At 37.6% G+C, this 25840-nt stretch overlaps 1 pseudogene; it reads left to right on the forward strand.

The window, feature by feature from the left end:
* Positions 1–9202: 9202 nt before the first annotated feature.
* LOC136851729 (uncharacterized) lies at positions 9203–11370 on the forward strand (annotated as a pseudogene).
* The last annotated feature ends 14470 nt before the right edge of the window (positions 11371–25840 follow it).

Below are 25840 nucleotides of genomic sequence, written 5' to 3' on the forward strand. Positions count from 1 at the left end.
AAAACAGTCAAATAGGGCTATTTCAAATTTTGCGGTTGCATTGGAAACAATGTTAATCTTGTGGCAATTTTTGTTGTTTTTTTTATTAAATTTTAAACAGAGGAGTGATGATGACTTTTTTTGTCATGGCTACACGTGATATTTTCTTACAGTTTTGAAAAATATGACAGATTTCACTCTTACGAAACATAATTATGACCTTGTCGTAAGCAATGATCGTGTTTTCTCACTGAAATAATATGGAGCGTGTTAGGTTGGCAGTTCGTGAATTTTCAACGAAATCCTATGCATTCATGTGGTATCACTTAAGAGCACAGTAGTACATATGAAAGAGGCTAGACAAAAACATGTTATAAATATCTTAAGTATATGGAAAAATCATTTTAAAGGAATTCATTGAGTAATTTTGTTATAAGTTTATACAGAAATCATTAGAAGGACAGAGGAATGGGTGGGAATTACCTCCTCGAAGCCCTTGCGTTTTGACGACAATCATTTAGACAGAGCAATACACTCTCGCGTTTAGGTGTCTCTCGTCTTCTCTCATTCTTTCTCTCTCGATCCTACTGACGACCTACAAGAGTTATCTAACAACTAAGTAATAATTTGTTACTTACACTAATAGAGGTACAATTTTTTTTTTTTTTTTTTAGGGAAAGCTTCCATCCCCCCGCCCCACCTCTGAATCCAGCTTGAGAGTAAACACAGGCAGTCCAGTCGTTTACTACCAGAGCTACGAAAAGCAGACAAGAGAGAGAGAGAGAGAGAGAGAGAGAGAGAGAGAGAGAGAGAGAGAGAGAGAGAGAGGCAAAACCAATAGAAGCATCTTCCTCAGAAAAAAACGCAAGTGGATGCAAATCGACATTTTTGCAAGAAATACTGCCGGGTCTTACTCGCAGATCACCAGCCAATTTTGGCCAGATATTCTAGCTTGAGGGTTTTCATCTTCCGGCTAAAGTTGCGTAAACAAAACTGCCACCTTGTTTCTCTTAGCCGGTGGGGGTTCTCGTCTCCAAAGGACAGGATTACGATCAATTTATCCCCGGTTTGTCTTTCACCAGATTGACAGCGGGTTTCCTCTGAATGCGAAGATATTGGGGTCACATTTCCAGGAGATAAAGCTAAAGAGCAGAGAGAAAAGATTATGTATCGATATATGTCTGAGTGAGAATGATATTAAAATACAAATATTGATACATGAGATCTAGAGAACTTTTGTACAGCTTAATCGCAACATTATCAAATTAAACCAAATTTATAATATTCTCTTTTAAAAATACATTAAAACGCATAAAGAAATGAATCGTAGTTAGAAATAAACGTCTTGCTTAGGTGGCTTGTTATTCACAAACATTGGTTAGGTTGTCTATGAATAACGTACTTTGAAATATGCGATTTTAAACTTGTCAATAGCCTTGATAATCCTGTAAGCTTTTCATGTGTATAAACCGTGGAATTAAGTTTGAATAGATACGTTCAGACAGAATATCAAAGAACGTAATATAATACTAAGCGGAAACTTGAGAGAGAGAGAGAGAGAGAGAGAGAGAGAGAGAGAGAGAGAGAGAGAGAGAGAGAGAGAGAGAGAATTTTAAGTTTCAGATTAATGAACTTTCATAATTAATCATAATCGATTATTACATATATGACTGATAGTTTTGGCCGTGCCCTTCAGGAATATTCTTTGGCTTTAGCTCTTATTTTTTTATGGCCTCCTACAGTTCGTCTCCTATTTACATCTGATAGATTAAATAACTGTAAGTGTTGATTGACTGATTTATGTAAACTGGCGCTACAACAGTTTGACTGTGAGTGGGAAATGCGCTAAACGCATAATACGTACTATTCTTTTCAATTTAATTAAATTGACAGACAAAGCCGGTATGAACTGGCAAATAGGAAAGGAGTTTCAAAATAGGCATGGCTCGGGTAAAACAGGAATATAAAAGTCAGTGTTTCAAATACCTGGACAATGATGTATGGTCCAAGAAAATAATGTCTAATGTATAAATTTGACAAATGAAACTATGAAAGAATATACGAACAGTTACGTCGATAATAAAAAAAAATAGATTTGAAGATAGTAAGTATACAGCACAATTATTTTTAATAGAAATCAAACAGTAAAGTGGGGGAACGTTCTGGAATGGAGTGTAAATGCCAAAACGTCAAGAATGTGGTTAGTAAAAATAAAGTTACAGCTCTCCACTATTCTTGTTCCTAAATAGACCGTTTCTAATTATTTAACAAACAGATATACCAAAGAGCAAAACATCTGAGAACCATGAATTTCTAAGGGAAAACAACTCTTCATTATTTGGACTCATATCGGACTAATTTTCAAATATCTTTGAACAATAAAATTCCAGATTTCATGGAACCAGTGAAATATATGTTTCGTCTTTCCTGGGCTTCAGGGTAATGATTTATGAATTCATTTGTAATCTTACACTGAATAACATTCGTGAAAAAATGTACAAAATAAAATCATTTGTAGGAAATTGATACATGGAGTAAAACATATATCAAATTCATCACATCAGTTCAAGTATATACAGGATTTTAGCATAACGTATCGTAAATGATTTAGTGTTAGATTTTTCTATCTGCGCATGTAATTCTTTTCACCACGGAAAACTAGCTATATATATAATTGCTATAACTATATAGACAAACACGCACACTCACACACACACACACACACACACACACACACACACACACACATATATATACATATATATATATATATATATATATATATATATATATATATATATATATATATATATATATATATATATATATATATATATATATATATATATATATATATATATATATATATATATATATATATATATATATATATAATCTTATGAGTATTGGTGCAAGATCAATTCTTACCACGTTAGGGATGCTTCTGACTGGCAACCAATATGTCATTACGTAATACAAAAAAGTTAGAATTCAGTAAGGGAATGTCTCAAGAGAGAAATTCCGGTTCCGAATTAATTACATGTATTTACAAAAATCAGAAGAATAAATCACAGTGAGCCATGCACACTAGCTCTTGGCACTTTCAGGTTAAAATTAACAATAGATAATATTAAGAATGCCACTCAATTAATAATGAGACAAATAAATCAGCTAGAAGGCTTGATTGATGGATGTAGGGACACAGAAGGATACAGATGTTCTACATCGTTCAGACACCCCTTTTCTATTCCTTTAATGAAGCTCCTTGATTGTATAATGAAATGGCTCTCAGACAAGTGGATCTTCTACACGTGGCACCTAGGGTAGCACAGGAAAGTTAAAGTGGATTGGCCTGACAAAGAGATCGAGCGATAGCTCGGAAGTCACGCTCAGCGGCGTGTTACTTGGTTAGTCTATTAGCTGCGTCTCTTTCCTGACACTGTTGTCAGCCATTATTTTTACTTGCTTTCCCACCGGCTTTCATAGCCCCAAGCAATCCAGGTGTCCTGGCTGAGGAGGGCAACTCCAGTTAATTCTGGCTTTGTGCAGGTTCATGTTTCAGCCTGGGAACATAGATCCTGTGTGGGAAGAAGAGGGATCAGCCGAAGAATGATTGTCTTGGAAAAACAGCTTAAGATAAACTCTTTGCATAGGCTTTAGTGAGGGAAAGTGTACATCCTAACTCATTTAATGGGTGCAATTTAATTAACAGGGAATTGTCTTTAAGGCCTCTCCCTGATGTGAGTGTTATTTCCCCGAATTTGAGCATGAAGAGATGCCAACAAGTAGCAGCTCCCCCTACTAGTAGACATTTTACACCTCTTTCGAGTGTGAATGTTTGCAAATCAGCCCAAAATGCTTAAAATTTACTGTCCTTTTCCTCTAGCTTTTGCAAAGCATATGAGATTAAAACTACGTCAAGGTGGCTGCTTTTGAAAATGAACAACTGTTGAGCTGGCATGCATGAATACTTTGGCAGCACATGCAAATTTTAATACTATTTTGTGTAACTTGCACTATAAAATGGATTTAACTTGTGGATATGTCACTTAAGCAAATGTTACAATAGTGAGACTTAAGACGTTACAACTATAATGCTGTATGCATATAGGCTAGGATGGAGTTCTGCCTGTTAGGGTAGAGACCTGACTTGGCTAAAATAAAGTACAGTTTCATAAAAATCTAAACAGCCTTTATACAGTCGTGTGGCTACTCATCTGGTGAGTGCCATGTTACCTTTACTGGTGGGTTGGTACTATACCAGGTGTGGCACTAGTGTCGTCAGGGCATAGTGGCTCTGTGATATACGATTAATTTTCCCTTTAGAGGGGTTTAAAACTTGTTATGCAAGCAATTGCATGAAAGGAAAATTAAAGACTTGGAGTGCCAGAGGGTCTGGTTAACACTGCGTTGGTCAGAGTGTGACGCTTAATAGGGTAGTTAGGCAAGGTAAATAGTTAGTGGTTACAATGCTTAAAGTTAAATTACAAATTATTAAAGTTACAAGAAAAAAGTAAGTTACACATTTACAAAGCGTGAGAGTAAAGGGAGTAACCTGACATCTGACTCTGGTTGGGTGCCAAGGTATTCAATTGAAGTGAGGCACTGTGCCAGAGGGGCACGGGTGCCAGGAGAATTCTGTGTCTCTCGTAGGCTACCTGGACTTTCTATGCCTCTGACTTTCCTTCTTTGAACTTCTTTTAGGTTGATGATTTGACGTTTTAGGAGGAATTGGTGACCCTAAGTCTGAGGGGAGGCGCTGGAGTGCCACCTGTTCCAACTGCTGCAACAACTGAAGCAGGGGCAGTTCCATGAGCTCTGCAACCAGCTGGGTTATGGAAGAATTTTCCATCAAAATCTCATCTTCTGAAGACTGGGAAAGAAAGGACAGAGTCTTTGTGGTCATGCAAGTGTCACAGGTTACAATGATCAACTCAGGAACAGGTTGTGAGGCCGTGTCATGGGGTGAGCTTCCGCTGAGGTCAGGGGAATCCAGAGGGGACCTAGTAAACTTCAGATTGGTTCTCTTACTGACACTGGTAGCTGGGCCAACCAGGGTGAAGAAAGGGGGGCTGGACTGTGATCTCTTGAAGGGAGATGTATGGCATGCTCTGGCACTGGCACTAAGGCAAGAGCAGGTACAGGAATCAAATTTAGAATTGGCTCAACGTTCCAGGCAGATGGAATGTGGCACTGCTTAGGGCACTCAAGTGGCATTGGCAGGCAGTTTGAGGCACGTTTGTGATCCCCTGAAGGGAGATCTACTGTGTGCTCTGACACTGGCTCTAAGGGCCAGACACGGGAACTAAATTTGGCAAGAGCTCAGCGACCGAGATAGGTGGAGCTTGGCACTGCTCAGGGCAGCTCAGGGAGCACTGGCAGTGGTTCTGAAGCAGGTCTATGAGGACTATTTGTGACTGAAGGAGACTGTGAGAGGTCAGAGCCCTGGGTTGTCTTGAGTTAGGTGGGGACAGAGAGTCCTGTCCCAGGAGGAGGTCATAGTCTCCAGGAAGATAATTTGCTACTGCAAGCATGCAGAGCTTGGTTCTGCAGGGCCTGGTGACCCTCAAACGAACTGTTGGGAGAATCAGTTTTACCCAATTAACACTCTTGATGGTGACAAGTTTATGTTTTTCAATTTTAGTTCCATAAGGGACCTTGTCTTCCCTTCTCAAGGAGACTTGTGTGCCAGGGTAGCTACCTTGAGGAGGTGCCACAAATATAGGGCCCTCAGCTGGAGGGCCTAGAGATTGATGATTGTTAACCACCAGGGCAATGGCGAGTGTAGCTGCTTTGCTCTTCCAGAAGATGGAGTGCCCATAGACTTTACATGCAGCACAATAAATCTTGCTAAAGTCCTTTTGAGGAGCTTGTGAAGGTTTAGGATGTTCCTTGGATTGATCAGGGGGTGGCATTGCAGTGGCTCCTCCCTTAGATTGGTACTGGGAATCCAAGTGACCCTTCCTCTTGCAATGAGTGCAAACAGGATTTTGGAAGAGGGTCTATTCTTTGGTTGGATTTGCAATGAGGCATGACTTAGGGGGATGATCTTCTGATCCAGGGAACTGGCAAAAGGATGATAAGTGTCCCAGTCATCCACTCAGCAGTAGCACTTATTGAGGGTCTTGGGACGTTTCTCACATAAGTATGGGTCTAAGGAGCTAGGAGAGTAATAGAAGTCTTCCAAATGCTGTGACGTCGAGGGCCTCCAGCCAACACTTGACAGCGCAAGTTTTATGATAGGCGCAATCTGTCCAAGTTTGACTTGCTTCCTATGGTTGGCCATGCCAATGTTGTCTCCAGCGTTCAGGAGTAATTTTGTAGGCGTTGCTGACGGCTTTCCTAACCTCTTTGAAGTCCCCCTGAGCATCATCAGGTAAGGAGCGGAGAGTTACTAGACCCTTGCTGCCCATGTGTTTGCCAAGGATCAGGGCAATCTCTGCTGAGGTAGGCTCAAACCTGGTGAAGATGTGTTCCATTTGTTCAAGCCAGGCTTCAGGTTCGGCGTCATTCCACTTCAGAATTAGTGATCTTAGGCTGTTGAGGACAGATTGTGGCATGGCTGGAGTGGGATGCTCGGCCCTGTGTTGGGTGAGTGCAATGGCACTCTCCTGACAAGACTTTTCAAGTGCTAGCACATGGTGTTGCTAGCTTTCCTTTTCTTGTCTTTCTAATTCAGCGAGGGCTCTTTTCTCCTGGGCCAAGGCTAGTTCAGACTGTCTCTCCTTCTTTGTTTCTCTCTCCTTCCTTTCTGTTTCTCTCTCCTTCTTTTCTCATTCCTCCTTCTCAGCCCCCTCCTTCTTTTCTGCTTCTCTTTCCTTCTTAATGGCAGCTACCTAGTCTTGGACCCATGAGCTCAGTTGCTTCCTACAGAGGTTCAACCCCTTCCTGATTTCTGGCTCTGTAGACATCGGTACCAAGCAAGGTAAAAAGTAGGTCAGTGTTAGACCGTGCAAGCAATTGCACAGACTGGAAATTAGCACTCTGCTTTGGCAAGGTATGGTTATACAATGGTGTGGGCCACTAGTAAATGGGAGTACCCCCTTATTGAGGCGGCACTGGCACTAAGTGCAAGATCATTCCTTAGGACTGGCGGGTGGCACTGGGCTGGATGCTAGTTGCAGTAATTCGGGTAAGGGACTATGAATACTGGGCAGTGCTCCCAACTAAAAGGGGTGGCACTGGAAGCATTCCTTGGAGCAAGTAGGTGGCACTCAAGGGCCCAAATGGGTTACCTAAAATGTAAGTAAGGTGAAGGATATGCTGGTGGCACTCAGTGCCAAGAGGCACAGGTGCTGTTGTGTTATGGAATATAGTTATTGGTGGTGGTATTTAAGGTGCCATGGTCCAGATGGCCAGATATGTGGCACTCCCAGCATGGATGGACGTGGTGATACTGTGCAAAATTAGCAAGAAGTGCAAATCTGTGGGCAGTCAATGTGCAGTGAACCACTGGTGACGCTAGGCAGAATATGAGAAACTTTTGTGCAGCACAGAAAGTGCTCTGTAGTTAATGTACAAACGGCATACGCACTTTTGCCAAGTAGAGAGGTGTGGTTCCGAAGAGCTGGTTTGGTTGTTCGAGGGAACAGTTCTGATTTGTTCCGAAGAACGGTAATTTTTTCCGAAGACCATCAATTTGTTCCAAAGAACGGTAATTTTTTCCAAAGAACGGCAATTTGTTCCGAAGAATGGCAGTTTGTTCCGAAGAACAGTAATTTGTTGTGAAGAATGGCAATTTTTTCCAAAAAATGGTAATTTGTTCTGTAGAACAGTAAATTGTTCTGAATAACGGTAAGTGATTATATGGTTCCAAAGAACTGGTAAGACAATGTGAAAATGGTACACAGATGGAGAGTGAGTTTAATGACTGGATTTATGGCACTTGGAGGTGCATACTCATTTTGGGGAATTGAGTAAAAATGTGCTCTTGATACACAACATTTGAAGAGCTTGGACGTGGACAGTAACACTTAAGTAAAAAGCGTATGAACTCTGCATTTAATGAAGTATAAGTTTGAATGGGTTTTCGACTATCCCATATTTATTTTCTGCAGACCAGACTTCCGGTATTTGATTGCTTATACTTGTAAATTAGGTTTGGTTTTCTTTTGCTCTGGGAAAATAGTAAAGCAATAGTTTGTACTACCTAACAATGAACACATAAATGTTTACATTGATAATTATTACTTACAAGTAAGGTTAAAATGCTTATCTCAATTACATTAGTGTATCATTAACAAATGAATATGCTTATTAAAGAGTGGATTCTTATTAAAGAGTTGCCACAGTCGGTAAAATTATAACTCTACTATCATAAATTATTGGCAGTTTCATAATAAAACAGCTCACATGTTATCCAAAAGAAGTTAAAATGACGTTGTACAATAGTAAAGTGATCATGTTTGTGAGAATGGAATATGCTAAAGCCGTGGAATGGCTAATGACAGGTGACAGGGACTCGTGACGTTGGTAGGCGAGTCTTATGTCAAAGCCACAGTCAAAACAAACAGACAGTATGCGAGTCTGCTACTCTCGCCATCAAAACAAACAAGGACTTTCTCTTTTTACGAGATACTACAACTCTGCTTGAAATCAATTTATGCACAAGCATATGCAAAGTTACTAACACTCAAAATACAAAAAGATAGTTCACAGTGACTAGGATTCTCAAAATTTTATGTTAATTCTCCTACAAACAAAGCTAGACTTCAATGAAAACGTGTTGGTGATGACAGGTCTCTGTGCATCTGCACCCCTCTGTCGGCCCGCAAATTTTGCCTTGAAAAAGGAGTAGTTGCCAGATACTACCTTCCTAGCTCAGCGATATAAAAAATATCTGCTATTCAAATGGAGAGAAATTTTGCACTTGTCTCTCAAATTGTCACTGTTCACTTCCTGGCTAAGTCCTAAATATAGCTACTATGAGATTCAGAGGCGTCGTGCACGGTTTTTTTTATTTTACTCCTTATCAAAGAATCAGATGAAGGTGAAAGTTGGCATATTAATATTTCACAACCATACAAATATATCGAGAAATATATCTAGTAATGAAATTCGATAGTTTTCATTTTTATAAAGTAAAATTGGTTTGCCAATGCCGTATCCAGGGATATACGTGGCAAGGATCCTCAAACGTTTATGACGTAGGTAGAGTAAACAATCTATGACGAATTTAGTCAGCCCATAAACCTTACAAACTCATTCACTTGGTTTCGTCAGCTTTAAACCCTTACCTGTCAAAAGATCAAAGAATGGCTAATAAGATTTGGAATTGTCCCCGTGGTTGCAAAACTGCATTTGCCTTGCGGCTTGCAACCTTGTATACGGGAGAGAAAAACCGTGGTAGTACTTACTACTCCTTGAACAGGTAAGAAATCGATTTCAGATTACGTATTACTTCCAGTCTGATTTTTATTTTGCGAAAAAAATATAACTATTGCAATGCCTTTTTGAATTGTGAACATTTCCATTGAGTACCCATTATGTAGTGAAGAGAAAGAAAGAGAGAGAGAGAGAGAGAGAGAGAGAGAGAGAGAGAGAGAGAGAGAGGTGTAAAAAGGATTGTTCAGTCTTTATAGAATTATTATTGTTCTGAGAAGATTTTTGGGAAAGCTAAATACAACCAGTAATGTATTCAAGTTATCAGTACAGCAATGGACCATCTGATTTAAGATTTGTTGTTTTCCATAATCAATGTATAATTGCTTTAATATATATATATATATATATATATATATATATATATATATATATATATATATATATATATATATATATATATATATATATATATATATATATATATATATATATATATATATATATATATATATAATTATATATATTCTTTTCTGTCCTTTAAGGCCTTATGACCGCGTTGGACAAGTTTTGGGCATGACTGCAGGGGCAGTAAGGGCCAAAGTCAGCCTCCGTACCTCCAGTTCATGTCATTCACCATCGTCAGTAACACCAGTTTCATCAGCACCATCCGCCTTTGATAACTTTACTGTTGGTGCGATTCGTCGCTTTATCCACAGAAAGTTTGATGAGGAGTATTTTACGGTTGGCTCTCTAACAATGGACCTTAAAACAGCTGGCATTATCTCAGAAAGGACATCACCGAGTTCAGTAATCCGCCTTCTGCATTCTCTGGGATTCAAGTATAAAACTACACAACGGAAAATGTATGTGAGGAAGGAGTCTCTGGATATAATTTGCCGCCGAATTAATGCTCTACGGGATCTACGACGCCTCAGGGAGGACGGGAAGGAAGGTGGTGTACGTTGATGAAACTTGGTTCACCACTAGAATGACCCATAGCAGGGAATGGGCAGACACCACGCAGGATATCACCAGTCCCTCTTACAGCCGTCAGGTCCCTCCAGGAGAAGGTGAACGATTTGTGGTGGTAGCTGCTGGCACCAATGAAGGCTTCATTGAAGGCTCGTATCTGTGCTACCCCGCTAAGTCCAATCAAGGAGATTATCATGGCGAAATGAATGCCAAATTGTTCGAACAGTGGCTTACGACACAGCTTCTACCGTCCCTCCTGGGCCATCGGTTCTTGTGCTAGATAATGCACCATATCACAGCACACTAACCGAGGAGAGTCGATGCCCTACGTCAGCAAACAGAAAGGCGGATCTCGTAAGGTAATTACAATAAATCACAATATATATATATATATATATATATATATATATATATATATATATATATATATATATATATATATATATATATATATAGACATCATGAAATACGTATACACACGCATTAAAGTTAATGACTTGACTGGAAATTTCATATGATTCAGTATTCTATTAACTGTGTGAAGTCAGTAAATTATTCTTGATGGAAACAATATCAAATCATAGTTTAATGATACAGTAATAACGGTATGTAAATTAGCATTCTATGGTCTATTTCACTCTAATAATGATTAATTAACTTTTCTCGACAGGTGGCTGGAGCAGCGTAGGATATCGTTCCCACCTTTTGGCCACAAAATCTGAGCTGTTGCTCGTTTGCCAAAAAGAATCGTCCGGAAAGGAGATATGTGGTGGATAACATCATCCGGGAGTGGGGCCACGAAGTTGTGCGCTTGGCACCCGCTCACCCAGAGCTCAACGCCATTGAACAGGTGTGGGGTCATATGAAGAGGCAAGTGCGTTCATCGCTCCGTCGATTTACGCGGTCTGACTTGCAGGCCAGGTTGGAGGAGGCAAGGCTTTCTGCTACCCCGGAAGTGTGGGCAGGAGCAGTTAGACAATCACGTCATTTTGAGGAGGAGTACTGGGAATTGACAACATCCGGGAGACTTACGTGGATCCAGTCATCATTAATTTAGTCAGTGATGATGAGGATGATGATGATCTTTTCCTTTGATAGTGATGATGATTGTGATTTGTAAATAGATTATGAATAGTTTTTGGTGTTTCATTTGTACATTTAAAGGGGAATTACAAATAAACAGAGTAAAAAGTAAAATACATTTCATTTGAAATATTTTTAAGATATACCCACACCAATAGTAACAATGATAGAGGAAAAAGGGAACGATGGCAACCCTTGTTCCCCTCAGAGTCATCGCTGATTTCCTCAGGTCAGCTACGTTTCCTACGATAATCGGTAATTATATATGCTTGAGGGTGACTGGAACTGGCATGTCTACCCATTGTCATGCCCTGTCACCCATGAATTAAGAATAAGTAAAATGAAATAAGATAAAAGGCTAAAGAAAAATTTAAAATGAAAACGAAATGAATAACGAAACTCTAAATACCAAAAAATAAAACAAAACATTCGCTCGCACGTTCTTTCTCAGGTTTGTGCCATATAGTATTGTTTCATAAGGGTAATAATGCTCAGCTCCATCGCCAATAGAAATGATGATTTTATTACAATAAAGTAAAACATAGTTACATATAGATAATAAATCGAATATGTGATGTCCAAGGCTATAACGGTATGAACTTTCATTTATTTGCCTGGATGAGAACTGCTGAAAACTTACCAAAACTTACGACATTTCAGTCACTGCTTCTTTGACAGGACTCCTTCCCCTCATTTGCAATACTGCATATTTAACTTGGAAAATTACTTTATACATTTCTCAAATGAAAACCCGGAATTCTGGGGAGGCCAGGACCCATTACACAATAAAGAAACATTTGCAAAGTCTTTATGAATAGCTGAAAGATTCTGATGTGGGCGGGGCATCTATGCTGCCGTGGAAATAAAGCAATAGTGGTAGTAATAGTAGCAGAATGTATAATTTGGCCTTCAGGTTTATTTATTTGATCATTGGTGATCATTTAGCATCTTTTGCAACTACTTGAGAAATGTATTTTCATCGTCAGTAATTCAATTCTTAAACTTCATGAGATAATTCAGTATTATCCTGAATTATGACGTAGCTTAGAGGGTGGAGCCATTTGTAACGTCACAGGTAAACGTCATTACTGTCTTCTAAGCCATGAATGACTTTTTAATGTCTCTGACTACAGAAAGTGGTGTGTTCTTCTATGATCAGCTAAACTATAAGTCATAGGTACAAGATGATGTTAGAAAATAAATGTATGGTTGTGAAATATTCATATGCCAACTTTCACCTTCATCCGATTCTTTGATAAGGAGTCAAATAAAAACCGTGCACGACGCCTCTGAATCTCGTAGTAGGTCATCCAACTTTGCCAACATGCAATAGCAATAATCCTTGAATAGTCTACCTAACTGGCAATGCTGCCTGAGTGGGATGAATGGAATTCCTAATGCACAAGTTAGCACAGCACTTGTGAGCATTCTGTCTACAATTGGAAATTTACAATTCCTAGTCACAAATTTACAAACAACAAATGTGAAAATGGATACTTAGGCTGTATAACCATCAATCCAACTGTATTGCTAATAGAATGTAGATGAAATTTTACATTAATTGGTTCATCTCAGTTTACAAGTCCAGCTAGCAATGATTCATTAACCTATTCACTGAATCTTGCACTGTAATCTTGCAAAATGTCTTGGCGAGGTATCCATTTCTTACAAGTACTGATGCAAGACCAATTCTTACTGTGTTGGGGATGCTTCTGACTGGGAACTAATGCGTTGTAATACAAAAAAAAAAAAAAAAAAGTTACCTAAGTGAGAACTCAATAGGGGAAGGTCTCAGGAGAGAAATTCTGTGTCTGGATTGATTACATGTATTTACAGAAATCAGAAGAATAAATCACAGGAAACTGTGTACATTAGGCTCTTGGCACTTTCAGGTGAAAATTAACAATAAACAAAATTAAGAGTGCCAGTCAATTAATAATGAGACATAAATAAGTCAGCTAGAAGGCTTGATTGATGGACGTAGGGCCACAGGATACTAATGTTCAACAACATTCACACACCCCTTCTCTATTCCTCAGGCAAAGCTCCATGGTTGTAGAATAAAATGGCTCTCAGACAAATGGGATCTTCCACACTTGGCACTTAGGGTACCACATGGGTGTTAAGGTAAATTGGTCTGACAAAGAAATTGAGCGATAGCTCGGAGGTCACTCTCAGCGACGTGTTACTGGGTCAGTCTACTGGCTGTGTCTGTCACCTGATACTGTCATCAGATCTTATTAGACCTCACTTTCTCGCTGGCTTTCATAGCCCTAAGCAATCCATGTGTCCTGGCTGAGGAAGGCAATTCCTGTTAATTCCAGCTTTGTGCAGTTTCATGTTTCAGCCTGGGAACACAGATCCTGTGTGGGAAGAAGAGGGATCGGCTGAAGAAAGAGAGTCTTGGGAATAACTGCTTAAGATAACTGCTTTGCATAGGTTTTAGTGAGGCAAACTGTAGACCCTAACTCAGTTAATAGGCACAATTTAATTAACAGAGAAGCTTCTTCAATGCCACTCCCTATGTGGGTGTTATTTTCCTGAGTTTGAGCATGAGGGGATGCCAACAATTTAATACTTGTAACAATACACACACACACACACACACACACACACACACACATATATATATATATATATATATATATATATATATATATATATATATATATATATATATATATATATATATATATATATATATATATATATATATATATATATATATATATATATATATATATATATATATATATATATATATATATATATATATATATATATATATACAATGATATCAGCCTTGGTATGGGCAGTTCTTCAGGCAAATAAGACTATTAACGAAGTACTATCTCTGTAGACATGAGTGAATGCACAAATTGGAGGGTATTGCCTTACTATACTAATTTCTTGGCAAGAGACGCAAGTTACTTATCCACTGTTCAAAGAATTACACACTGGATATAACAAGTTCGCTGTTTAAGTCGAAGAGACAAAGAGCTTACTTGAGTGGTGAAATGCGAGAGAGAAAAATGATAAAAGGAGTCAAAGAAGTGCACTGGCTAACCATTTCCCTTCCAGGGACATACCATATTTGCTTCCTGGTACAGCTTGCACACACAACTCTAGGTTGACGAGATCAAAGCTTCTCTCAGGTGGTGTCCAGTAATGGGTCACAATAGATCCAGTGTGACTGTAAATGATGGTCATCGCTCGGACGGTCATCGCTCGGATGGTCATCGCTTCGCCATGGTGACAAGCAGACTAACTGCTGATGTAGGGTGCTTGTTCCTTTTCAGGCCTTTGTTGCTGTTTGGTACTTTAATCCAGGCAATGTCACTGGCTATGACCTGCAGGTTAGAGAAATGGTCTTTGGTCAGTAAAGTGAGGAAAAATCAGTGCAGGTTTAATCAAATGTTAGAATCTAGACAGAGGAAACAGCGACCTTTTCCAGGTGTTTTCCCTGGAGAGGCATTATAGGCCAGACCCTTGAAGAGTACTGCTTGGCCACTCCTAAATTCTATCCTGTCACTCTAACCCCTTGTGGGTCTACCTACACCTCAGTGTCTTGATATATTTCCCTTAAACTCTGAGTTAGGGATCCAGTGGCATAGAAAACTGTAAAGTCTCCCCTCTTTAAGCAGACATTCCACTCTCTTTCAGGTGTAGGTCTGCACTAGTGAGCCATTGGTATCGATTATGTTAAGTGCTTCCCCCTAATAGGTCCATGCCCATGCAAATGGAAATAGTCTAAGAGGATGTAACCTCAACCTATCCCCAGAGGAGGAGCGGGCTTACTAGCTTACTTAACTTAATATCCCTAACACTCTGAGGGCCATATGCAGATATTTAACTGGGCTGTCTCTGATGACAGTCAAAATGTGATCTTAGCACAATTTAGGATTCAAGTTGCACACTGTTAGTAATGATACACATTCAAACAACCACTGAATTGGAATCTCCTGAAGCAGGATCAACAGTGTGACTCTAATGCAGGCTCAGGCACAGGATTTGAAAAGAAGATATGAACGCAGGACCAAGAATGCTGGGCATCCGTGTTTGCACCTTGAAAAGAACCCCTCTGTGGGGGCTCAACAACCAGACTGGTTGGAGCACTACACTGGCAAGGCATAGGCACTGGCTGCAGCTCAACAGCAGGGCTGGAATTAACATCAGCAGCTGACAGAGACTCAGATAGGGTAGGACCCATGACTGGCCCAGAAAGGGGCTGAGGAGAGCAGGTCGTGTCCTAGGAGGAGGTCATAGCCTCCTGGAATTTTATTTACTACAAGATCCTACTTTTATGGGGTCTAATGACTATCATCTGGACTATCAGGAGGCTTTGGTTTCCAATTATCTATGGTTTCAATAATTATGTTTTTTTTTTTTTTTAATAAGGAGATTTGAGAGCCAGGGTCTTCAAAAGCTGAGACCTGTTGAGCGCGATGACCACCTCGAGGAGGTGCAATATAAATAGGCCCCTCAGCTGGGGGTCCTAAAGAGGAGGGATGAGTGGCCGCCACAGCAACAGTGGTGGCAAGTTTCTTCCCAGGGCAATCCCTGAAATTCGTGGAATGCCCATATTTCTTATAAGAATGGCAGTAAACCTGGCTAATCTCTACGAGGAGAGGTTACAGTCTGGGTAGGCTGGGAGTTCTGATTAGAGGGGGCTTTGACATAGCTCCCCCTTTAGCTTAACAATAGGCTTCTAAATGCCCTGTTTTCTCACAGTAAGTACATACAGGTGGTGATAAAGATGGTCTGTTTCTTGGTCTGGCTGATAAGGCAGTGGTGTCAGGAAGAACTATGTGCCTGTTTGAGGTGCTGGCAGATGGATGGTACATCTCGTATGAATTGACCATACGGCAGCAGTCAGTGAAAAGTCTTGGCTGCTTCTCATTAATGTATAAGGCCTAGGGACTGGGTGCATAATAGAGTAAGTCCTTTAGTTGGAGTTGATTGAATAAGTCATCAAACTCCTGCACTCCAAAGTGTCGATCCACTGCTGCAAGGCGTAAGTATTTTGTTAGAACCATTTGGCCCAAGTTTGGCAGATCTCCTTGGGAAAACTTCGGCATCTTTGCCTCCAGCCCTCAGGCATAATCTCATATGCAGTTGCTACGGTCTTCTTGACATCCTGAAGGTTTCCCTTGTCGGCATTTTCTAAGGAATTTAAGGCGTCCTGACCCTTTCCAGTCATGTGTTTTGCAAGAATCATGACCTTCTCAGTGCCAGTCAGATAGTACTCAGAGAAGAGGGTTTCTACTTGGTCCAGCCATGCTTCTGGCTCTTCTTTGTTCCATTTAGGCATGAGGTGGCTGATACTTGAGATGATGGAAGGAGAGGACACCGAGGTTGGATTTTTGGCTTGGTGTTGAGCCAGTGCCATAGCACTGTCTTGCTTGGCTCATTCGATTTCACCCTCCTACTTCAAAGCTAGTTGATATTGTTGCTCTTTCTCCTTCTCTTGTGCCAAGGCTAGTTCATGCTGTCGCTGCTTTTCTTCCTGCTTCTCCTTCTCTTGTGCCAAGGCTAGTTCATGCTTTCGCTGCTTTTCTTTCTCTTGACACTGTTCCTCTTTCTTGTTCTTAGCAGCATCGATCTGGGCTTGAACCCAGTTTGCCAGATCTGTCACGTTCAGCCCCATAAGTTTCCCTGTCACTGTGAAGACTTTGGTTTCCTCAATGACGGATGTATTTCTGATGATTAAAGCAGGGTCCAATTTCCCCCAGCAATGTTCAAAGTTTTAGGATGGCCACGCAAACAATTGTGTGGAATGAAAATGGCACTCTGAACTGGAAGAGCATATTCAAAATAAGGCAGTGGGCTCTACTGTAATGGAAGTGTCCCTTAGGAATGGTGACACTTGGAATGGGAATGCCTCCTTGTAATAAGGATGACATGGGCACTCTTGTGCAATATGGTTCTGAAGAACCAGTGGATTGTTCAAAGAACAATGGATAACATGCCCACGGACGGCACCGCCTATAGTTCATAGGTTATGGGATCTGAAGAACTGGATAATTTGAGGCACCGAGGTGCAATTAATGGGTTTACAAAAGACAAAGTATGCTTATTGATTCACGAGGAACGATGGACTGTTATGAAGAATAGTAGCCTTTGTTCACGAAGAACTGTTAGGTTAAGCTTGCATGAGGCAATCAATAGTCTAGCCAATCATGCATAGGCTGGGTGCTTAAAGCAATTAATCAAAGGGCACGTAGTGGATGATAGCACATACATAAGTTGGTGTATAAAACACAGGAAATGCTCAACTTGCCCACGGACAGAGTGGTAATCTGTGGAGCAGAGGTGTTGTTCAATCAGAACAGGGTGAAATTAAATAAACATTCAGTGCAACAATGGCACAAGAATAAGCAGTGTGGGCAACACACATAAAAAAATAAAATTAGCACAGCAAGTGCAATGGTCCATTCAGTGCAACAATGGCACGAGAATAAGCAGTGTGAGCAATACACACACAAAAAAAGAAAAAAAAGATTAGCATAGTAAGTGCAATGGTAATTAACCCTAAAACGCCTATTGGACGTATCATACGTCGACTAAAATTGTCTGTTGGGTGCCGAGTGGACATCACCGTTCGTCGACTACAAAAATTTCAACCTTCGGTCAACTTTGACTCGACCGAAATGGTCGAAAAACGCAATTGTAAGCTAAAAATCTTACATTCTAGTAATATTCAATCATGTACCTTCATTTTGCAAACAAATTGCAAGTCTCTAGCACAATATTTCGATTTATGGTGAATTTTTGAAAAAACTTTTTTCTTACGCACGGGCGGTAACTCAGCCGAAAATTTCATAAATTCTTTCGTCATTTTGTTGTAATTTTTGCACTGTTCTATATTAGCCGTTACATAAAGTTTTATATATGAAAATGTGCGCAATTTCATGTAAAATACAGCAAAATACAATCCATGGTTGTAGCTTTTACCAGTTTGGAAATATTTTCATATAAACCACGATAACTGCCAAAATTTCAACCTTCGGTCAAATTTGACCCGACCGAAATGGTAAAAAAACGCAATTTTAAGCTAAAACTCTTACGATCTAGTAATATTCAATCATTTACCTTAATTTTGCAACCAATTGGAAGTCTCTAGCACAATATTTCGATTTATGGTGAATTTTTGAAAAAACTTTTTCCTTACGTCCGCGCCAGAAATTCTTTCGTCACGTTGTCGTAATGTTTGCACTGTTTTATATTAGTCGTTACATAAAGTTTTATATATGGAAATGTGCGCAATTTCATTTAGAATACAACAGAAAATAGCTCATGGTTGTAGCTTTTATCAGTTTTGAAATATTTTCACATGAATCACGATAACTGCCAAAATTTCAACCTTCGGTCAACTTTAACTCGACCGAAATGGTAAAAAAACGCAATTGTAAGCTAAAACTCTTACATTCTAGTAATATTCAATCGTTTAACTTCATTTTGCAATAAATTGGAAGTCTCTACCACAATATTTCGATTTATGGTGAATTTTTAAAAAAGCATTTTCCTTACGTCTTGCTGTAACTCTGGCCGAACATCTCAGAAATTCTTTCGTCTCGTTGTCGTAATATTTGCACCGCTTTAAATTAGTCGTTACATAAAGTTTTATATATGAAAAATGCACAATTTCATTTAAAATACAAAAAAATAACTCATGGTTGTAGCCTTTATCAGTTTTTGAAATATTTCCATATAAATCACGATAAATAGAAAAAAATCGACTTTCGGTTAACGTTAACTCGACCGAAATGGTCGAAAACTGCAATTGTAAGCTAATAAACTTACAGTCTAGTAATATTCAATCAATTAGCTTCATGTTTTAACAAACGGAAGTCTCTAGCACAATATTTCGATTTATGGTGAGTTTTGAAAAAACATTTTTTACGTACGCGTCGTTATGAATTCATGCATCATTTTGTGATATAATTTTCTCTGTGTTGCTTTGATCGTTTTAAAATTTGTTATATACCAAAATCATTGCAATTTAGTGTACAATACAACTAAAAAAAATTAACTCATTAGCTTTAACCGTTTTGTTTACAGCGATTTGTATACAATTATATACAAGTTTTTTTTCGCTGTCATATATTCCAATATTTATATATGATAATGATATTATTTTTCATTTCTGATGGTTGTATACTAAACTTCAGGCAATGAAAAAAAAATGAGCCAAAAATGAACTCTCAATCTTAAAAACTAAGCGTGCTGTGATTTTTTTAAGAAAACTTTTTTTCCGCTTCAGCGCTAACTCACCGAACGCCGCCGGCATACGGGAGACGTTTTTGTAAATAGGGATTCGGCGTTAAAGGGTTAAGTAGAGGCTACTAATGAGTTTGTAAATTTCCCAATTGGGATATATGTACTAGATTATTGCAAGGCAATGTTTGTATATGTATCGAGTAATATATAACCAAATGTTTACAAATCATGCTCTCCATAGTTCAGGTAAAAAAATGCCACATTGGTTAAGGGTATTAAAAATTCTCTCTTGACTGAAATGAGTTACTTAGTGTAAGAAGGGAAATGTGAAGTTTGCGTTCTTTACAAATGAAGAATCACTACGCTCTCAAGCTAAGATATTAAGGTGTGTTTGGTTTTCACGCTAAAGTGAAAGATTTCCGTGGCAGCAATGACAATTAACTTGTGGAAATATACAAAGCAGCAGCACGTACTATGACTGAAATGACAACACAGCGGAGTGTTTGACAGATGACAACTACTCCAAGATGGCTGCTTTATTTTGACAATTCAAGGTCTTTTGCATCAATGTCTGACAGATGACAGCTGCTCCAAGATGGCTGCTTTGTTTTGACGATTCAAGGTCATTCGCGTGGGTTGAATGGCTGGTCGCCTGCCCACCGTGTGCATAAACCAGTGTACATATGCACTCACTAAGTTCTCTTTTCTATTTACGAGATACAAAGTTAAATATACAGGTCTGTTCTTCGTGAATTGCATACTAACAGATGTTATGTTAATGATGCTTTTGAAAATACAGCTACTCTCTATGAATGAAGAATTTTGAAAAAGGTGAACGAGTTGGGAGGTGAAGCAGAGCGAGACTGTTGCCTGGTGTTATGGTAGGGTTGCCAACGCGATAATTCCTGTCCTATGCTTCATGGTTATGAAATTCCATGGCCCTAATCGAAGAGGAATTGTGCACTTTCCTCTCAATATGCACGCACTGAGCTAACCTAGCTACTTTCTGCTAGTACTGACCATGGCTAGCTAATTTCTGCTGCTACCTACCACTGCTAGATTATTTCTGCTACTACCTACCACTGCTAGCTTATTTCTGCTACTACCTATCATGGCTAGCTAATTTCATGCAAGGTTTGCTTCATGCTATGTTCCCTATATAGTTTGCTAACACTTCCCCATTTCTCAAGCATCTTGAGTGCTTTGCTGCTTGCATTTTAAAATGTAGCATATCATACCTTCAATAAACAAATTAAACTCTTGTTCAAAAACCACATTACTTTTCATTTCTGGTTCCAGATTGCCTTTGGAAGATTAATGCAGGTTCATTTCAATTGCTAGAGATGGGGGTAATTTTACTTGAATTTTCAAGTTAAATCTAATTACAGTTCTTAGCACATCCTGCTAAGCACACCAATGTTATGGATTATGAGGAGGTGACTGCATTTTTAGTTTACTCTACTAATCTTAGCCTTACGAAAAACCCTTGTAAGACCACAAACAGAGTAAGTGAAAGAACAATTATCAGTTGATAGGTTGGCAAGTGAGATTTTGCTTTACACTGGTTTATTTTACACACACAACATGGTAAATTTTACAGTGGGAATTATGGACAAATCTCATTAAATAAACAGGTGGAAAAGGGCACAACTATTTACTGAGTTCATAATTAACACATCAATTCACCCAACAGGATGTCTGTAAATAGCCACTTGCAAGTGGTCAGTAAGCCAATCGGTAATGCAATGATATCAGTCTTGGTAAAGGGCGGATTCTCCAGGCAATCAGGACACACAGGAATGGCTACATAGGCAACTTACACTGATCACACTCCTGGAAGTGAAATAATTCCAGATAATACTACTAATGAAGTACTATCTCTCTAGACATGAGTTAATGCTCAAACTGGAGAGAATTGCCTTTCTATATTTACTTCCTGGCAAGGGGCACTAGTTACTTTATGTACTGTTCTAAGAATTACACACTGGATAAAAAAACTTTGCTGTTTAAGTCGAAGGGACAAAGAATTTACTTAAGTGGTGAAATGCGAGAGAGAGAGAGATGATAAAAAACGAGTCAAAGAAAGTACACTGGCCATCCATTTCCCTTCCAGGGACATACCATATTTGCTTCCTGGTACGCAGGTTTGAGATCAAAGTTTCTTAGGCGGTATCTGGGGCAATGGATCACAATAGATCCAGTGCAAGTGAAATAAACTCTAGCTTGACAAGCTCAAAGGTTCTCTCAGGTGGTGTCTTTGGTAATGGTTCATAGATAGATCCAGATGTGAGTGAAAATGAGTGCCCACAGGATTACAATTAAATTTTAGGATCTAGACAGAGGAAAAGCGACCTCCTTCAGTTGTTTTCCTGGAGAGGCATTACAGGCCAGACCCTTGAAGAGGGCTGCTTGGCCACTCCTAAATTCTACCCTGTCACTACAACCCTTGTGGGTCTACTCACACCCCCACTGTCTTTGATATTTTACCTTTAAACTCTGAGTTAGGGATCCAGAGGCAAAGAAAACTGTATATATATATATATATATATATATATATATATATATATATATATATATATATATATATATATATATATATATATATATATATATATATATATATAGATATAAGATATAGCTATAGCTATAGATATAGATATAGATATAGATATAGATATAGATATAGATATAGATATAGATATAGACATATATATATATATATATATATATATATATATATATATATATATATATATATATATATATATATATATATATATATATATATATATATATATATATATATATATATATATATATATATATATATATATATAGCTATATCTATATCTATATCTATATCTATATCTATATCTATATATATATATATATATATATATATATATATATATATATATATATGTATATATATATATATATAAAAATCACATTACCACAGGTGAAAAATAATGAGTTTCAAACTCCGCCTCCTGACACCTGTCAGGTGTGGATCTGAGGTCGCATAAAGGTCTGTATGTTTATCAGTATTGTCCCCTGAGAGTATATTGTGATTTTTAGCCAATGAGTCTTGAAGGCCACTCCTACCCCGACACCGGCCGGTGGTGGATACGTAGTCTCTAACGGTTGTGTGTGTTCGTCAGTACTGTTCCTGTAGTATATATATTTGTGACTTCTTATACTCTGTATCAGTCCTACGTCAATGGCTTGAAATAAAGTCAAAAACTGGTCAGGACCTACACCCCGTCTCTTATTTTTTTCACCTGTGGTAATGTTTGGATAAATGAATCACGTACAAAAGTGAAAATAATCATATATATATATATATAAATATATATATATATATATAATATATATATATATATATATATATATATATATATATATATATATATATATGTATATATATATATATATATATATATATATATATATATATATATATATATATATATATATATATATATATATATATATATATATATATATATATATATATATATATATATATATATATATATATATATATATATATATATATATATATATATATATATATATATATATATATATATATGTATATATATATATATATATATATATATATATATATATATATATATATATATATATATATATATATATATATATATATATATATATATATATATATATATATATATATATATATATATATATATATATATATAATCCAAGTGCAGGTCAGGGAGAGGCACTGTCCATATGCAGTTTTTATAATATGCCGACGTTTCACAACTCCTCATAGGTGCATTTCTCTAGGCTGCAAACAACGAACATGGCAATCAGTAAATTAAAATCAAAATCACAAATCAGAATTTAATTACAATAAAACGTTCACAATAAAATTACTAAAACCTATCCCAAAAGAACAAGTAAAAGGCTGTAACAACCTACCCAGAAGGAAGTTAAAAACAAACTACTGCACTCGCACTGAGTATTACAAAAGAGAGGGACAGAAAAATAAATAAATTAATAAACATACAGACAGAGAAGAAACAACTTAACAAGACCATCAGGCAATAAATAGTTGTGTAGAGGATGTGTGGGAGTTTAATGGTGGTACAGTCGATTTGATAATAATGGATTCAAGTATTTTTAAATCATTTGCTTTTTGTACCTGTCCTATTACTGAAAAATCTTTATTTTCTATGAAAGTTTTACATATCTTCGAGTGATTCCTGATATTAGACTGTTCAGGGCTGGACAATCTGCTCCCGGTTCTGAAGCTGACTCCTCTCTGAGCATCGATGCGAACCCGCAACAGCCTCCTAGTACATCCGACATAGATCCCCTGACTACATCTGGGGTAATTTGTGCTTATATATAACGTTGGATGTAAATAAGGGACTGAGCTGGTCTTTAAACTTGAAGAGAGCGCCAATGGTTCGGGGTTCCTCGGGATGAGCTTGAGGTTAAGGGCCGGTAATTCCTTTCGAAAGATGTTGAGAAATTTCTTCCTGAAAGAATCATCTTGCATATAAAAGGGAACGCTGCGTATAAATTCATCGTAGGGACGGTGTAATATAGAGGAGGTGGCGTCATCTTCTTGTTCAACATGCTATTTAACTGTTTAAAAAACAGTTTGGATGGAAAACAATTGTTCCTGAAATAGTTTGTGAGATATGTTATTTCGTCGTGAAAAGTTAGACAATTAGATGACAGAGTAAAAGCCCTGTGCGAGTGCAGTAGTTTGTTTTTAACTTCCTTCTGGGTAGGTTGTCACAGCCTTTTACTTGTTCTTTTAGGATAGGTTTTAGTCATTTTATTGTGAATGTTTTATTGTAATTGTATTTCTGATTTGTGATTTTGATTTTAATTTACTGATTGCCATGTTCGCTGTTTGCAGCCTAGAAAATGCAACTATGAGGAGTTGTGAAACGTCGGCATATTATAATAAACTGCATAAGGACAGTGCCTTTCCTGACCTGCCTTGGATTGTTATTCGAGCTGTTGCTCGGAAGTTAGATATATATATATATATATATATATATATATATATATATATATATATATATATATATATATATATATATATATGCTATATATACAATCATGAAGCTACAAATGTAAACTTGATATATCAAATTCACGCTACCTCGAGAGTATCTCCGATGGAGAATTATCACTGAAGGGGAATTTATATAATGATAAATGAATAAGTACCACGGGGACGCGAACCCTTGACATGGACCTATTCAGCGACTCCAGTAGACGTTATCACCGCGCCATCAAGATTGTATACAAATCACGGTGTGATAAAAATTTCATATATATATATATACATATCTATAACTGCTAAATGACATGATAAAAACGAAACTTGATATATAAAATAGCAACTGAAATTCACGTTTAAAAAGAATGTTATCGTCTAGCCCAAAATATTTGAAATTTAATAAAAGAATAAATTATTCAACCGAATTCGGATCGAGAATTACTTTTTAATCTTTTTTTTGTGTATTATACTTTGATATTTCATAGGCTACTGTCCATGATTGCATTAACAATATCTCTATGTGAACTCTTTCCCAAAAACTGGGCATAATACAGTATTTTGGCTGTTAATCACGATTATGAGAGCGAAATTACAATGCATTATAATTGCTTCCGCACATGTATATACATACACACATATTTAATTCTCTACGTAAGTATTTACTTTGCGAATAGAGAGGTTCAAGAATGTTATACAGTATTTTGTAAGTTTAAGGCTTTGGAAAATATATCTATAGTGCATAAAATCTTTCAGTTCGAGAAACTTCGAGGTTTTAATTGCACAAGGTTATATACGAAACGAAGGAAAAAGATACATAGTAATAAAGATGGCAAAGTTGAAAATCCAAAGGCCGTGCTACGTAGTAAAGTGTGCATTTGATATTCATGTTTAGGTTGAGAAAGGAAATATATATCTATATATACATACACACACACTGTGTATATATATATATATATATATATATATATATATATATATATATATATATATATATATATATATATATATATATATATATATATATATATATATACATATATATAGTGTATAGGTAAATCGGTTTAAGTGTATCATAAGTATCCTTTCTCAACCTAAACATGAATATCAAAAACATACTTTACTTTGTAGCACAACCCTTGGATTTTCTCCTCTGTAATCTTTATTACTATGTATCTTTTTCCCTCGTTGCGTATATTACATTATGCA

The sequence above is a fragment of the Macrobrachium rosenbergii genome, chromosome 24 (genome assembly GCF_040412425.1).
Source record: "Macrobrachium rosenbergii isolate ZJJX-2024 chromosome 24, ASM4041242v1, whole genome shotgun sequence".
NCBI lineage: Eukaryota > Metazoa > Arthropoda > Malacostraca > Decapoda > Palaemonidae > Macrobrachium > Macrobrachium rosenbergii.